We start from the raw sequence: 16,338 nt of genomic DNA, 5'->3' as shown, positions 1-16,338 counted from the left end.
TAGTAAAACATTTATATTCCTTTGGATACACTCATGAGTATATGAAGAACAATTTATTCTGTCACCGGATGATATTATTTAAAACATAAAAACTCAAGCTAATTACGTCACTAGAACTTGCACCGGAGAGTATCTGCAAACCCTAGCTTGTGTATAAACAAGACCTTGTCTACAAAAGTAACCTTCGGAAGGGCTACAATGTCTGTCTTCAGTCTTCTGAACACACACAAATCGCTTCAAGGGCACATCCGTCGCACTTGGGACCTTCTATTCCAAACAGAATCTCATCAGACCATTCACTTGAAAACATCTTGGTAGGATCTAACTTGTTCTTCACTTCCAAGAATTTGTCAAAGTTAGGTCCACACTTTTGCTTCACGCCAAAGAAACCCACTTTCCTATTCTTTCCCCAATGCGGCTTCGCCCCGTGTTTGACAAACGCCATCTGCTCCATCCCTCGTTCAACCTCGGGGCTAACTCATCATCCGCTCGGTAATAGTTAAAAGTCAACAACCACAGAGTCCTGTGTCTGGCCAAGATAAGCATTTGAGCCCTTGATGAAACGTATGAGGATGCCGTTATAGATATCAATCCCGCATAGTCTTTCTGGTTCCAAGTCTCGTAGCTTCTTCACGTCGAGGAGAAAGCCTCTAAACTTAAATATAGCCGTCGTTTCATAGAAGGAAAGACCGTTATACCTCGGGTCCCATGCACAAGCCACGTCAATTCTAATCGAAGATGAGTAGAGGCAAGACCCGGAAGTCGGAATCTTGCCTTGTCTCCCGATAACCGGATACCCGGTAAAGAGTAACCCATTGTTCTTAAGACCATTCCCGCTAAGTTTCTTGTAGGCCAAAGTCGTATCAGCCGTGGTGCATTTTCCTTTCTCGTTCTTGCTAGATTCAAGAGCCTTCTCTACAACATTTTCAAATCCAAAATTTAGATTCTTAAACATCTCATAAAACCAAACTAAACCGGAAAGGGTTGGAGTCGTCTACTAACCTAATGCTCGAACCCCTTTAGAGATCAAGGTAGGATTAGACTGAAACCAATGAAATCGTTGACTCCGTTGCCGGCGACGTTGACCGGTGATCGGATATCGTAACGGTAAACCGAAATTTTCCTAGAAGGATACCAAGTTATGTCTCCGAATTCGAATTTTTTGCCATGCTCCATAAATATGTCTTCAATTGCTACGTCAGATGTGAAATTATACGTCATACTTCTCTTGAATACTTTCTCTATCGAAGGCTTAACCTACAAAAGATTAAAAATACAAAACAAAACGATATAAAAACAAACAATTTTACAGAGAAAAGGTATCGGCGTTAAGTTTTACCTTAGAGATGACTCCTAAAACACCCAACGATACTTTAGCGGCGTCAAGAAGCTTATCATCTCTACCTTCCTCGAGTTTAACAACCTTGGCGAAACCTTCAGATGAATTCGCCGGAACCACAAGGCTGATTCCGACAACATGGTCATGAACCGAACCGCCTCGTCCAGACCACGAGCTTCCGTGAGATCCAGTACTAATGAGCCCACCAATACTAACTCCTTCCCAATACGGCGACGTACCGATGCTAAACCCAGCTCCTTCAACTTTATCGATCAGCTCTCTCAACGAAACACCAGAATCAGCCGTAACCGTTAACCGGTCCGGTTCAATCTCGATAACCGAATTATACTTCGACGTACTGATTTGCATTGCGTCTGAACCGGAAGGACAAGCGAGTTTGGGTATGGTGTGAGAGAATCAGGTGACGGTTTTGACTTTGAGATGGTGCTTGGCCGCGTAAGCCACGGCTTTACGAAGCTCATCCTCCGTCGTTGGATACGTGACGTTAGCCGCGTGGCATGTTTTGCAGTCGGGCCACGTGCCGTACGAGTTGAAGACGGTGCAACCGGTTAAAATAATTCTTTAAATAATTATTAACCAAACATTTATGAAAATCCGGACTTTTGTATCACTTATTTTTATTTGGTACAGTATAAATAAAACATATCCTAAAAATGAGTTAAAACCAAATTAAAATAAATGTAGGATATGAACAACATATAAATATTTTTAATAATTGAATCTCGAATAAATAAATATTTATAATTGAATGCACATATACGGGAATATCTTCTAATTCTTTTTTCGCCCAAATTACATTTTATCTATATAAACAATATAATAACAGTTAATTAAATTTCAAGTCTAAATATTCATACAATAAAACAATTTTCTATAATTTGTAGCTTTTACGATATTTGCAGTTGTTATGGTGATTTTTTCTGCATCTTTATCAAATATAATAAAAGATAATATCGGTAATAAATTATATTTATACCTGTTGTACTAGGACCGAAAAAGACTCCATCTTGTAGGTTTTTAAGGAGTTCTTCTAATTTCATTTTAAATACACAACATTTAATATCAGATCTGTCATTTGCATTCTCATTTCCCGCCTTTTTATGCGTTCATTTACTTCTTCCCATTTTGGATTTGATGTTCTAATAATGAAAAAGTCTGGATTTCCATACCGTCTACACATTGCCATTTTGTCTTGATAATTCTCTACCATGAATTGTGGTCCGTCTGTGAGCGAAGATGGTAAAATTATTTTTTTGCCTATTTTTGTTTGAATTTGCATCCCCTTGTTTCAACTGCATCACATACATTATTATAAAGATCTGCTCTAAGTTTTTTTTCTGGTTATACAAATAAAAATTCATACGTTCTTGCTCAATAGCAGTGTATGCATCAACCACGTATTGATGGAAAAAACTGAATGAATTATTGTTCATGAGATGTCAATCTTGAATGTATTTGATATGCATAATATTCTTGCATTGTAATATATGACCTCTTCGTAGTATATCCTTCTCTATATACAAATGTTCTTTCCATATAACCTTGTTCACTATATAGAAACATAAAGGATATTGTAGATACATGTACGATGGATGTAAAGAGCTGATGTATTGTGGTTTGTCCATTTTTGGATACACTATTATATCTCTCACAATTTGGAATAGACATGTCACCCACAATAAGTACAGCTATATTGTTTCCTTGTTGAAGGTCAAATTGTCTACCACATTTTTTATTTTTAATTAATCAGATTAAGTATTCTTCAATTGTTCCTTATTCGTATCTATCTCTAGCAATTATGAATACTTTAGCTAACTCATTGTATTGGTCAAGCATTTCAATTAATCCGATGAGAATACTTTCATTCAACTCATTATATTTAAATTCTTTTTCTTTTAGGATTAGACCAAGAATTCAATATAACATATAATTTTTTTGTACAAATATAATTATTATAGAAAGATTTTCTTTAGGAACTACATGTCTCTTTATCGTAAGATTATTTTTATAATTTTATTTTATGATTAGTAATTTTTTTTTATTTCTTGATTTTTTTAAAGATTCATTTTCTTTTAAAATTAGAAATTTGTGTAAAATTGACACTTGTCACGATCTTTTGAGTTAGTAACTTTCGAAATTGATACTTGTCATGATCTAGTGAGTTAGTAGCTTTTAAAATTGACACGTGTCACGATCTGGTGAGTTAGTAAATTTTGAAACTATACTTTATATAATAAGATACTAATATAAAAACGATTATCATAACCAGAATCTAGATTTAACTCTTCTTTTTTTTTTTGGTCACCAGATCTAACTCTTCTAGGATTCAGTTAAAAACAATAAAAATTTGTACATATCAAAGTCATGTTAGATTTGGCAAAACTCATTTAGTGATGATGCAATTAAGAAAATTGATTTTAGAATATATTTTTTTCTTTTTATCGTAAAGGTTATTCTATTGAAATGCAAAAGTTTTTACAAGGAAGTAAAAATAATAACAATTATACTAGAAACATATTTCATGAAACTGTTTCTTTCCTTTCGGCATTTTATGAAATTGTTTATTAAAAAATTATAACGAAACTAAAAAAGGCTAGGCAAACTAGGAAGTGTTCGATATACTTCAAAGACTTAGAGCCCAAGATATCTTTACGAAAAAGTGATAAGGACAAGAGGGGTTCAAAGACAATCCTACTAGAATTAGGAGTTATCTAGTTCTAATTGAAATAGGAAGAGAAAAGCACTGTATATATCAATTATTGAGTTGTGACAATGATATGTGAAAGTGTTTTATTGTTTAGTTTTTGAGTTATATTTTTAAGCAGTGATTCTTATAAAAGCAAAGTGTTTCATCTTATATTTGGTATCAGAGCTCTAGGTTTAATCGATCAAAGTTGTGATTTGATTACAGAGCAAGTTTTGGTAAAGGTTTTCGAACCACAACAATGAGAGAACTTGTAGCTACATCACGCCCAAAGGAGTTGGACAAAGCTATCTCCATTCAATGCCTTCTACTTACCTCTACGAATTACACAATATGGTCAATGAGGGTGAGGATCATGCTGCGAATTGTAAAATGTGGGAAACTATCGAGCCAGGATCAACCGATCCTGAAAAGAATGATATAGCCACAACTTTGTTATTTCAATTGATTCATGAAGCTCTTACTTTGCAGGTTGGTAACTTGAATACTCCAAAACAGATCTGGAATTCAATACAATCAAGACACCTTGGAGCAGAGCGTGTCAAGGAGGTGCGCATACAAACTTTGATGTCTGAGTTTGACAAGATACGAATGATAAAATCAGACAAGGCTCATAACTTTGCAGGAAAATTGTCTAAGATAGCAACGAAAGAAGCATCGCTTGGAGAATCGATTGAAGAGCCTAAACTTATGAAGAAATTTTAAAGAGCTTACCTAGGAGCAAATTTATTGACATGGTAGCCTCCCTCGAACAAGTGTTGGACCTCAACACTATTAGCTTTGAAGATATAGTGGGAAGACTAAAAGCATATAAAGAAAGGATTCTTGGGGAAGTATCACAGGAAGACACTTGATATGTCTATATTTTGTCTCTCCTTAGCATATATTTAAAATGCATTTAGCTAGGATAACACATTGTTTTGCTTCATTTTCTAGTCCTTTCTATACACTTTGCATGTTTAGATAGTTCTTGCATCATCCTTGCATAAATTGTGCATTTTGGAGTAATTCAGGTATTTAGGAGACGTTGGAAGCCATTCTCGTCCGAGCCATTGTCGTCCGAGCCATCTCCGGGAAGCGTCAACCGAGCCATCCGTTCGAGCCATTCCACTCGAGTGGGATTTAGCTTTCGACGTCTTCATCAAAGTTGTAGGAATTGAGTTATATTGCCAACGCCGTTTATTTCAAGCCAATCGGAGGTGTGGTTCAAGAGTTATCATCGTTTTAGTGAATGCGTATACACCACGCTCGAGCCATGCTCCCCCGCCACGCACTCCAGCTTGTTTGATCGAGCCATGTTCCCCCGCCACGCACTCCAGCTTGTCTGATCGAGCCATGCTCCCCCGCCATGTGTTCCAGCTTGTCTGATCGAGCCATGCTCCCCCGCCACGCATTCCATTCGACGCGCACAGACTCGATCGCACATGACGGGAAGAAAGACGTTTGGTTTCACACGCTTCAGGAGATTACCAAACCGACGCTTTACCTTGTCGTTTTAAGTTTTAGGGCTTTCCATGTTGGACTACTATATATACATTTTGTTAAGTCTTTGCTGAGATCGAATCTTTTATCTCGTATTGTTTTTCTTCCCAGAAGGTTTTTAACTTAGCCACAAAAATACGTTATGAGACTTGTATTCCGATATCGTGGAGATTTATTGAGATTTTGCATTTGATTCCTTCTACAAAATTGTTCATCTTATATTTCTCTATCTTACTATGCTTGTTTCAATGTTTTCTATGTTTGCATCCTTGATGATGATTTTCGGATCTGAGTAGTGTAGTAGTTCTTGAGGATGGGATAGATTAGGTGGATGATCTTAGGATGTAGAGTGTTTAAGCTTTGATTTGTATGTTTCCCTTCTGGACTAGAGTTAGAAATACTAGTTTCTCTCTGATCAATTGGAACTAGGTTTTAGACATTTCCGCATCCAAAAGGTGTTCGATGAAATGTCTGACCAACTAGTGCCAGAGACTTGCGTTCCTAGCCTAAGAGATTAGTTGTATAGGATGTTTGTTGACGTGAATGAACTTGTTTTTCATGCCATGCTTGATCATGTTTCTCTAGCGAGAGCTAGGTTTGGAAGTGGTTGAGTTTGAGTAGCTTCTGTCAAGAGATTGGATTAGCTAAGTTGTGATGTTCATTGTTTAGGGATGGTTTGCTTGTGGTATGTTAAACACTCTATAGACTAGGATACTCCACCGACATCAATTACTCCCATCCTTAGGACTTCTTTCTTTCTGATTTTTATTACATTCCTGAGACTGTTTCGTTTCTTGATTTTTAGTTCATGCTTAGACTCGTCTCCATTTTTATTCATTTTAGTTTCTCGCCATGCATTCTCGTTTCTAGTTCTGTGACTCATTTCCGTTTTTGTATTGTCATCATTCTAGGACTGTTAGACAAACACTTTATTTAAATTTGCTTGACTTGTGATTTCTTGATTGCATCTTAATTGTTAGTAAAGTTTCCCAACTGGATTGACACCTTACGTATTACAACTGCATAAGGTTAATTGAACCTACTAGGAGACACAAAAATCTTAGTATCAATTTGGCGTCGTTGCCAGGGGGGGGGGGGATTCATTTTGCTACATTTAAGATTTCAAGTTTTGCAAGATTAAGTTTTGTCACACTTATCATTCTGGGTACTGACTTGCTTTGGTTGTCTGCTTGTTTGTTTTTCATCTCAGGAACCTGTTGATTGCAACCTTGCATGCACACCAGATCAAGAGGACATCAGAATCTCCTTCCTGTTATCGACGACATCAATCGGTTACAACAACCACGAAAAGCTCGTCATCTCACTGATCATCCCGCACAAGTCACTATGGAACAACAAAATGAACCAAATCCAAGACCGCGAAACATTGGTGTTGGGGATGCACCGAACACTCATACTCAGTGTGCTGGAATCGTCCCTCCCGCCGTGCAAAACAACAACTTCGAAATCAAAAGCAGTCTGATCTCCCTGATCCAGGGAAACAAGTTTCATGGGTTGCCTATGGATGATCCACTGGACCATTTGGACGAGTTCGACCGTCTGTGCAGTCTTACCAAGATCAACAGCGTGAGTGAGGATGGTTACAAGTTGCGCCTCTTCCCATTTTTCCTAAGAGACAAAGCTCATCAATGGGAGAAAAACCTTTCCAAGGGATCAATCACCACTTGGGATGGTTGCAAGAAAGCATTCTTGGCCAAGTTCTTCTCCAAATCCAGAACAACACGTCTCAGTAATGACATTTCTAGCTTTACTCAGAAAAGCTCAAAATCATTCTGTGAAGCCTGGGAGCGTTTCAAGGGTTACCACAGCCAGTGTCCACACCATGGTTTCGGGAATGAGTCACTGCTAAGCACTCTATACCGTGGTGTACTTCCAAAAATTCGCATGCTGCTTGACACTGCTTCTAACGGCAACTTCCTGAACAAAGACGTTGATGAAGGATGGCAACTGGTTGAGAATCTCGCCCAGTCTGACGGTAACTACAATGAAGACTACGACCGCACGGTTAGAGGTGACGCTGGGTCTGAGGAGAAGTACAAGAGGGACCTTAAGAATGTCAATGACAAGCTTGACCGCCTCTTGCTAAGTCAGCAGCAGACTTTCCATTTCGTATCTGAGGATAACCCTTTTCAAGTTCAGGATGGGAAGGGTGAGCAGTCTGAAGCAATCAACTACGTCCAAAATCAAGGTGGATACAACAAGGGTTATAACCCCTACAAGACGAACCCCAATTTGTCTTACCGGAGCACCAATGTTGCAAATCCACAAGATCAGGTGTACCCTCCTCAACAGCAACAACAAGGTCCGTAAAAACCTTTTGTTTCTTACAATCAAAGATTCGTGCCTAAGCAACAGTTCCAGCAAGGTTCTCACACTCCTTCCGGACCACCACCAGGATTTTCACCTCAACAGGTTCAGCCTACTCAAGCTCCAGATCATGAAATGAAGCACATGCTGCAACAACTTCTGCAAGGTCAAGCTAGTGGTTCTCTGGATACTGCTAAGAAGTTTGCTGAACTCAGTCAGCGCATGGAATGTTCTTACAATGATCTGAATGTCAAGTTTGAAACTCTTAACTCCAAGATGAAGTATATGGAAGGCAAGACTGTTTCTACTTATATCCCAACAATTGGCCAACTACCTGGAAAAGCAGTTCAAAACCCCAAGGACTATGCTATTATGCATGCCATCACCACCCAAGTTGTAGATGTACGGCTCACTGAGGATACTGAGACTTTAGATGGGGAGGATTTTCTTCAATATGAAGTTCAGATAAAGGATCTTGTCGAGGTGCTCAAGGATCCAATTAAGCTAGCCAAGCAATCTAATCCTGAAGCTACTAAAGAACCCGCTGCTCCCAAGGATAAACCTGTGAGATTCATTCCTCCACCATACAAGCCACCTCTACCATTTCCAGTGAGGTTTAAGAAGCAGCTTACTGAGAAGTATAAAGCTCTGTTCGAAAACCAAGTCAAGGAGATTGAATTTAGGATGCCTTTGCTTGATGCATTTGCACTTGTGCCTCAATATCAAAAGTTTTTAACTGATTTGGTAATAGATTGGACCAAAGAGAAGGAGGAGATGGCTAAAGGAGCTCAAGCTAAGGCTCTGGAAGATGATAGGGTAGTGCATGACATAGGTGGGGTTATTCATGAATGCAAGGCTGTTATTCAGAAGATGATTATCCCAAAGAAGCTAGAGGACCCTGGTTTTTTCACCTTGCCTTGTTCTATAGGTCCATTAGCCTTCAAAAAGTGCCTATGTGACCTTGGTGCTTCAGTAAGCCTCATGCCACTCTATGTAGCTCAGAGGATAGGATTCAACGAATACAATTCATGCAACCTCCGCTTAATATTGGCTGATAGGACAACTAGATTGCCTCATGGTCTACTAGAGAACTTGCCCATCAAAATTGGACAAACAGAGATTCCTACTGACTTTGTGGTGCTGGGAATGGATGAAGAGCCTAAAGATCCACTAATCCTGGGAAGACCTTTCTTAGCTACAGCTGGAGCAGTCATTGATGTCAAGAAGGTGATGATTGATCTAAATCTGGGTAAAAACTTCAAGATGAAGTTTGACATCAAGGATTCTAAGAAGAAACCAACTATTGATGGGCAGACCTTCGTGATAGAAGAGAAAGATCATAAAGCTGGGTTTGACATCTTTGAGAGTGTGAATGAGGCAGAAACTGAGGTTTTGGTAACCAAAGAGAAAACTCAAAGTGTCACTTGACTATTCTCCAACTTGAGTGCAGTCGTTACCCTCCCTAAGCGTCAAGACCTGCTTCCTAAACCGCAAGATTCAAGTCCTCCCGCGCTTGACAATTTGTATGAACTCCAAAATACTCAGATTCTAAGGGATTCAGTGAAAGAGTTAACAGCTATGGTGAAGGAGATGAGTGGGAAAATCAAGAAGCTCCAAAGTACAATGAGAAGTTCTCCTCCAAGTAAATTAAGGAAGAGGTTTGGGATAATGAAGAAGAGAAGTTCATTTGTTGTTGAACCTGGGCAGAATGTTAAAGAGTATTTGGCTAGACAAGACATTCTAGAGGGGTCTCTGAAGCCTCTCTATGAACCTCCCAAAGCATAAGGAGTATGCAAAGTCAAGCTTAGAGACTTTAAACAAGCTCACTTGGGAGGAAGTCCCAAAGGTATCACTGTAAATATTTTTTAGGATCCTTGTGTTTTTGATTTTTGTTTTTAGTTTTCTGGTGTTCAGGAATCTGCAGAAGGGAGTATGGGCAACAAAAAAAAAAGTGAAAGTATAAGTCAAAAGAAGGCGCTGCGACGCAACCTAGAGAGTTCAACCACCACTGTGCGTTCTCAACCATCTTCGACTCGAGCAAGGTTCAACCGACGGCATGGAATCAGACTCGACCCATCCTAACAGTTTCATCACTATACACCCAGCTCGAGCCACTTTCACCAACCACGCTCGAGCCACTTTCATCGACCATGCTCGAACCATTTTCACTCACACCACTCGAGCCACTTTCATATACCACGCTCAAGCCACTCACGCCAACACCCAATCGAGCCTCTCTCTCGAGCCACACACAAAGTCTCCATCGAGCCAACTCGTCAGAGAACACTCTCTCCGGTTCCATCCCCAAAACGTCAATCTTCATCTGTGTCACAAGAGCGTCAGCCTTCATCCGCTCCTTCACACCACTCGTCACACGAGTCTAGGGAGAGACAGAGACGCAGTTCACGAGGTTCTAGAGCCTCCTCAAGTCGTCGGTCAGCGCGTCGTTCTGCAGCTCGAGATGAGCATGAGGTTAAGGTTGAGCAGCGAGATGAAGCTCAGGGTGATTATCAGGGCATGCCCGGGTTTGAGCAGCAGATCGAACATCAAGGTGATTATCAGCCTGCCGAGGTTGTTTTGTTGGTATCAGACCATGGTGAGTCAAGAGTCGATGACATGCAGTGTGACGAGCAGCCAAACATGTATCAGAACCCGCAAGCGGTTGAGCAGCAAGTTGACCAACCAGCTGAGGTTACTCCTGCGGATCCAGAACAAGGTGAAGGACAGAGTCAGTATCACGCACCAACTCCTTGGGCGAGCTCCGACTCCTTTTTCTACTACTAAGGTACTCCTACCTTCCCTTTGTACATACCATTTCATTCCTGCATTGTTTCTGTTGTGATTCTTAAATCCTCCTGCAAATTTGTTTTACACAGCAGACTGTGTAACTTAAGTTTGGGGGAGGATTTGATATGATGTATCTGATGTTGTGTTCTGTGATTTTTATTTCATATTTTTGTATCATATTATGTTTGAGTCTACATTCATTTATTTGCATAGAAAAACCAAAAAAATTGAAAAAAAAAATTTGAAAATTTCCACAAAAAGAGAGTGTTCATGTAGCTTGCACTTGCATATTAGGATTGAGTCTAGTGTCATTCATATAGGGGTGTTGCATTTAGAATAGGGGTTGATGATGATTGTAACCATGGTAGCATGCTGAATTCAATAGGATAGGATCAAGGCCCTTGTTATTAGTTCTTTGATGCTTGTTGATTGAACTTGAAAAAAATAAGATTGAAGCATGTTTTGAATTGACGTCATTCCCTATCTATCTGAACCTAATCCTGATTTGCAATTATCTTGTTATGCATTGAAGTTGAACTCATAGATACCATATACATACTTGGACTGTCTTTCACATTTTTACCACCCTTGTCATTCCAAGTAGCTGATTCCCATCTTTGGAACAGTTCCCCGCACCATTAACCAACCCTTCTTTCAAGCCAATTGTATTCTTGAGTGTCAGGCCTTTTTCCGATTTGAGCTTGTTAGAAAGTGTTAGGTTCTAACCGACAAGAGTAGGATCCTGTGTAGTTCTAGTTCGCGTTATCCGGACTAGTAGGACTAGGTGAGAACTCGATTTTGGATATTGGGTATGGATTTGTGCAGAAAAGTGAAGTATAAAAAAAAACGGAGAGTAAAGGGTAGAACGTCTTTAGGAGGGGGATGTGTTTACAAAGTTTACAAGTCTAGTAAAGGATTTGGGTTGAGCAAAATAACGAGTTATTGGTTTTGGGCATGAAATAAAAAGATTAGACAAAGAAAATAAAGTAAAAATGCTGAATATGTCTAGAGTTCTTAGAAGAAAAGAAAAAGAACCATAGTGATAATAAAGATTTCTCAATCCGCTAGAATGATAAGAAGTGAACTCCTCCTAAGACCACATGTAAAGAGTGAAAGAATGGGTTTGAGATGGTGTTTCTGATGAAGGGTAGAGATAGGACCAACTTCGGTTTGGAACGTTCTTTGGGTAGACATGACGCTGCTCTTGTATGTATCAGTTGGTTTCAACCTTTAGCCTTCTCTTAAGCTCAACTTCTTTTCGTGAGAGAACATTGTTCTGAATTGATAAAACCACCTGAGAAGGAGACCATCTATGTCTCTGACCTTTTACCCTAGCCAAATGAGTTCAATGACATTGTTTAGCTTGATTCACGGTTCTCTGTTAATGAATGTTAAAGGGAATGATTGATAGGATTGCATGTGTAGATTAAAGAAATAAAGTTCCTTCACCACGCATCATAGAACTAAAAACCAGGACCTTGATTCTAACTACTCTATTCAGCATGTTCTATGTTCTGAGACCCCATCTTCACACGTCTTCTCCATACTTCGTTCTTGATCGTTTGCTTGAGGGCAAGCAAAGAATAAGTTTGGGGGAGTTGATATGTTTATATTTTGTCTCTCCTTAGCATATATTTAAAATGCATTTAGCTAGGATAACCCATTGTTTTGCTTCATTTTCTAGTCCTTTCTATACACTTTGCATGTTTAGGTAGTTCTTGCATCATCCTTGCATACATTGTGTATTTTGGAGTATTTCAGGTATTTAGGAGACGTTGGAAGCCATTCTCGTCCGAGCCATTGTCGTCCGAGCCATCTCCGGGAAGCGTCAACCAAGCCATCCGTTCGAGCCGTTCCACTCGAGTGGGATTTAGCTTTCGAAGTCTTCATCAAAGTTGTAGGGAATTGAGTTATATTTCCAACGCCGTTTATTTCAAACCAATCGGAGGTGTGGTTCAAGAGTTATCATCGTTTTAGTGAATGCGTATACACCACGCTCGAGCTATGCTCTCCCGCCACGCACTCCAGCTTGTTTGATCGAGCCATGCTCTCCCGCCACGCACTCCAGCTTGTCTGATCGAGCCATGCTCCCCCGCCACGCATTCCAGCTTGTTTGATCGAGCCATGCTCCCCCGCCACGCATTCCATTCGACGTGCACGGACTCGATCGCACATGACGGGAAGAAAGACATTTGGTTTCACACGCTTCAGGAGATTACCAAACCGACGCTTTACCTTGTCGTTTTAAGTTTTAGGGCTTTCCATGTTGGACTACTATATATACATTTTGTTAAGTCTTTACTGAGATCGAATCTTTTATCTCATATTGTTTTTCTTCATAGAAGGTTTTTAACCTAGCCACAAAAATACGTTATGAGACTTGTATTCCGATATCGTGGAGATTTATTGAGATTTTGCATTTGATTCCTTCTACAAAGTTGTTCATCTTATATTTCTCTATCTTACTATGCTTGTTTCAATGTTTTCTATGTTTGCATCCTTGATGATGATTTTCGGATCTGAGTAGTGTAGTAGTTCTTGAGGATGGGATAGATTAGGTGGATGATCTTAGGATGTAGAGTGTTTAAGCTTTGATTTATATGTTTCCCTTCTGGACTAGAGTTAGAAATACTAGTTTCTCTCTGATCAATTGGAACTAGGTTTTAGACATTTCCGCATCCAAAAGGTGTTCGATGAAATGTCTGACCAACTAGTGCCATAGACTTACGTTCCTAGCCTAAGAGATTAGTTGTTTAGGATGTTTGTTGACGTGAATGAACTTGTTTTTCATGCCATGCTTGATCATGTTTCTCTAGCGAGGGCTAGGTTTGGAAGTGGTTGAGTTTGAGTAGCTTCTGTCAAGAGATTGGATTAACTAAGTTGTGATGTTCATTGTTTAGGGATGGTTTTCTTGTGGTATGTTAAACACTCTATAGACTAGGATACTCCACCGACATCAATTACTCCCATCCTTAGGACTTCTTTCTTTCTGATTTTTATTACATTCCTGAGACTGTTTCGTTTCTTGATTTTTAGTTCATGCTTAGACTTGTCTCCGTTTTCATTCATTTTAGTTTCTCGTCATGCATTCTCGTTTCTAGTTCTGTGACTCATTTCCGTTTTTGTATTGTCATCATTCTAGGACTGTTAGACAAACACTCTACTTGAATTGGCTTGACTTGTGATTTCTTGATTGCATCTTAATTGTTAGTAAAGTTTCCCAACTGGATTGACACCTTAAGTATTACAACTGCATAAGGTTAATTGAACATACTAGGAGATACAAAAATCTTAGTATCAACACTCAAAGCAAACTAATGTTCTCTAGCTCCAACCAACAAACAAGCTATAACCCTAGTAACAATAGCTTTCGAGGCAGAGGACGAGGAAGAGGAGGAAGAGGCTATGAAGGAGGAGGTTATAGAGGACGTGTGAGAGGAAGAAAAAACTCACAGTACAACTCAGAAGATCGATCCAACACTGATCAAAACCAATCGCAAAAGTCAAGGTGTGCTTTCGCTGTGACAAACCTGGTAACTATACCTCACACTGTCCTGAGAGGGTTTAGAAGATTTAAGAAGCAAATAAGGTAGAAACAATGGAAACAGAAGAAGCTGAGAAAGCACTGTTTATGCATGAGATTGTTTTTTTGAATGAAGACAGGATCATACCCATAATATATGGCAAGGAAGATGGAATGTGGTATTTAGAAAATGGAGCTAGTAATCACATGACAGGTCATACGGATTACTTCTCCGAGCTTAGTGAAAATATTGGAGGCAAAGTAAGGTTTGAAGATGGATCATGCGTAGAAATAAAAGGAAAAGGATAGATAATTTTTCAGAGTAAGGGTGAGGAACAGGTTTTGGAGGCTGATATTTACTATATTTCTGACCTCAAAAGCAATATCTTGAGCTTGGGACAAGCTATAGAGGTTGGCGGCGGCGTTCGTATAAAACAAAACTGGTTGACGGTCCATGATCCAAGCGAGAGGATGTTGGTGAATGTTATGAGATCAACAAACATGTTGTATAAAATAAGGCTTAACATCGGAAGACCAAGTTTCTTGCACACACGTATCGAGGATGATAATTGGAAGTGGCATGCTAGACTTGGACACATAAACGTCAAAACAATCAATGCGGTGTTCCAACAGAAGATGGTTCACGACATGTCAGAGGTTAGAGACGAGAAGATGTTGTGTGAGTCGTTTCTTGTTGGTAAGCAAACACGACAAGCATTCCCAAAGGCTTCTATGTATCAAGCCTCTAAACCTTTAGAGCTTCTTCACGCTGACTTATGCCGTCCAATAACACTTGCATATAACAATTATATTTTTGTTATTGTGGATGATTTTTTAAGGTACATGTAGTCCATCTTGATAAAAGAAAAAAGATGCGTTTGGGAGCTTTAAGGCGTTCAAGAGTGTTGTGGAAAATGATCTTGGAAAATAGATTATCACTCTTAGAATAGATAGGGGAGGAGAATTCACATCAAGCGAGTTCAATGTTTTTTGTGAAACAAATGGGATCAATAGACAATTAACAACACCATACACTCCACAACGAAATGGTGTGGTCGAAAGAAGAAACAGGACCATGATGGAGATGGCTAGGAGCATCCTTAAGGCGATGGAGGTACCGAATTATCTTTGGGGGGAAGAAGTGAGTCACAATACTTACGTAATCAATCAGATACCTACTAAGGCTCTATGACATCACACCAGACGAGTTTTTGCGAGAGAGAAAGCCAAACATAGAACACCTAAGAGTATTTGGGAGTATAGCTCATGCTAAGGCTGATTCTGCAGGTCTCAAGAAGCTAGACGATCGATCACAGTGTTTAGTACACCTTGGAATCAAACTAGGATCCAAGGCTTATCGACTGTTTAATCCGTCTACAAGGAGAATTGTGGTCAGGAGAGATGTTTTTTTTGATGAGAAGAACAAGTGGAGTTGGAACAAAACAGCTAAGAATCTAGTTTTTATTTTCTAATGTATAAGGAATTTATGTCGTTTTATGAATTTCGGGGCACAAGCCATTTGTTCAATTATAGCATGCATGCATGTTTTATCGGTTGTCCATGTAGTTATGGTTCAAAAGTTTTCAATTATTATGGGTCTCTATATCAATGCCCTAGTTCCACAACCCAATTCAAGTGCTAGTATTGAATTTGTTTCTAGGTTAGAGATTAGAACGGAAGAAGAAGGTAGTACCTCAGATGAACTTAACACCACTTGACTGGGATCACAAAGAAAGTTGGAAATCTCTAGCTTCAGTGTTTCTTAGCAATCCCATTCAATTTCTGTTCAGTCACATGAAAGTGCTACCTTTTATTCTTGTTTTCAATCTCTAAACCATCATAACTTGAGTAGATGGTGGAACTATGATGGTGAACGAAAGATCAATGTTAGAGCAATGTTTCTTTCAAATTAATATGTTTGTTTCACAATAATCTTTTCATATTATTTTGTTTTAGAATTAGTAATTACTAGGACTCACACCTTTGTGATGTCGTGGAAAAAATATTTCAAAACAAATTAAATTAAATTCGAAATTTAGAATTATATATTATAAAATCATTTAAAAATATATGCTAAATAATAAAATTAAAAATTGTCTCAAAAGAAGAAAATAATATGTACGGCTAAAACTTCATAAATGTTAAATATATAAC

At 39.0% G+C, this 16,338-nt stretch overlaps 1 non-coding gene and 1 pseudogene across 1 annotated transcript; both read right to left on the bottom strand.

Moving 5' to 3' along the window:
- LOC104698725 (L-gulonolactone oxidase 3-like) lies at positions 1-4,361 on the bottom strand (annotated as a pseudogene).
- A 2,928-nt stretch (positions 4,362-7,289) lies between these two features.
- Positions 7,290-7,396, bottom strand: LOC147942305 (small nucleolar RNA R71). The gene has a single exon (XR_015560534.1). It is a non-coding gene; the product is annotated as a small nucleolar RNA R71 (small nucleolar RNA).
- Between the last annotated feature and the right edge of the window lie 8,942 nt (positions 7,397-16,338).

Source organism: Camelina sativa, chromosome 6 (assembly GCF_030686135.1).
Source record: "Camelina sativa cultivar CO46 ecotype springtype chromosome 6, ASM3068613v1".
In the NCBI taxonomy this organism is placed as follows: Eukaryota; Viridiplantae; Streptophyta; class Magnoliopsida; order Brassicales; family Brassicaceae; genus Camelina; species Camelina sativa.
This window is presented reverse-complemented; position numbering and strand designations above follow the sequence as displayed.